We start from the raw sequence: 1,698 nt of genomic DNA on the forward strand, positions 1-1,698 counted from the left end.
TTGATAAAATATAATGTTTGATTAATAAAATTGTATCAGTAGCAAATTAAATATAAAATAAAAATAAATAATGAACTCATGATATTAAGAACTAGCTACTAAGGGTAAAATAATTATTATAAATATAACTATAGTATTACTTATATTAAGAATTGGTTTTAAAACAAATTATCACCGTTGTATTCAACATGGTGTTCCAGCTGATTTCAATTGATACATGCTTAAAATGCATTTTAATGAATGAATTGTCAGTCTAGGTATTATTATATGTCATTGATATTTACTGTTTTTTTTATTTGTCGCGTTTAAATAACAATCGCGCCCCTATGAATTCAGGGTTACAGCATTTATAAATCTATTAATATTTCGATATTATGTCGAATTAACTAATTGCAATATGATTATCAAACGGTGCATATCGACATCTATTTATCATTTTCAAAAAACTAAAAATATCACAGAATCCGATCCTATTCAGAGATTATTTCTCGAAAAAATTAGAGAATATACTCAAAACAAACAGTTAATAAATAAAAAAATCTAAATATTAATCTTCATTAACAAGAAAATCGAGTAAGATGTTGTATGATGCATCTCCCGAATTAGAAAAAAGGATAAGTGATGCTCTTACAAAACTAACCAATCTATATTCACAAGGGCAAAAGGATAAAGATTTGGATAAATTTCCTGAATTTACATTTGAAGGTATTATTTTTTGGTTTCTATAATTTTGATAAATCTTTAGATCCAAAATTAGAGCTTATTGATATGGAGAAATAATTTAGCATAATGGGAAAATTGTCAACCATTTGAAAATTTTATTTAACAATTTTTAAAATTATGCTTTAATTCTTTTATTAAAAAGATTATTAATTATGTATAATTATTTTTTTGCTAGTAGAATAAAAAGAATTGCAATTTATATTGATATTTTTCTGAAATTTATACAAAACTTATTCAATACTTAGATTGATTTTATTTACATCTTTAAACAATGTTATATAAAAAAATTCATATTTTCTTTACAAAAAAGTTAACTATAAACTATGGGCAAAGCAAAAAACATTTTGAAATTTTTTGTTTCTCGTGAGGCAATATTTGGTGCATTGTCACAAATGATATAGTATTTTTTTATTCCCCAAAATGAAATATAATGTTGGCAATGTTTATGGCTGGATATAACTTGCTAAAATTTGAATCCCTTTCTTGTTCCATATAATATAATATCACATTTTTATCTATCCCTTCTTTCAATTCATATAAATTTTTTATACATTACAAGTGAACTGAATTTTATTTCTTAATATTAGGAAATTATGTATAAAATAAAAAGTCATAATTTTAGTATATATGAGAGCTCATTAAAATATTTTGCACAAGTTTTCCAGCCCAATAATAATTTTGTGCAACTTGCCTGGCCCATTAAAATTTGTCTTTTTCAAAAAGTCAAAATTTATAAATGGCCCAATTTTATTAGAAATGGCCCAATTTTATACATATTTTCTGCCCATAACATTTTTAATATATATATCGTATTTTTCCCCAATGCCATTTAAGGCCCTAGTATCTCTCCTCCATTGCTATCTATTTTTACAAGACCTTTTTATTATGATTCTGTATTGAGCATTTGTAATTGGATCATATCACAAATAAATTGTTTAATTTATTGTTAATTTACTTTATTATCAATAGATTAAA

General features: G+C 23.7%; 1 long non-coding RNA gene across 1 annotated transcript; it reads left to right on the forward strand.

The window, feature by feature from the left end:
- The first annotated feature begins 361 nt into the window (after window positions 1-361).
- Window positions 362-1,698, forward strand: LOC135924788 (uncharacterized). Its single transcript, XR_010571405.1, has 3 exons — window positions 362-522; window positions 566-705; window positions 746-1,698. It is a non-coding gene; the product is annotated as an uncharacterized LOC135924788 (long non-coding RNA).

Source organism: Gordionus sp. m RMFG-2023, chromosome 2 (genome assembly GCF_954871325.1).
Source record: "Gordionus sp. m RMFG-2023 chromosome 2, tfGorSpeb1-WG-v2, whole genome shotgun sequence".
Taxonomy (NCBI): domain Eukaryota; kingdom Metazoa; phylum Nematomorpha; class Gordioida; order Chordodea; family Parachordodidae; genus Gordionus; species Gordionus sp. m RMFG-2023.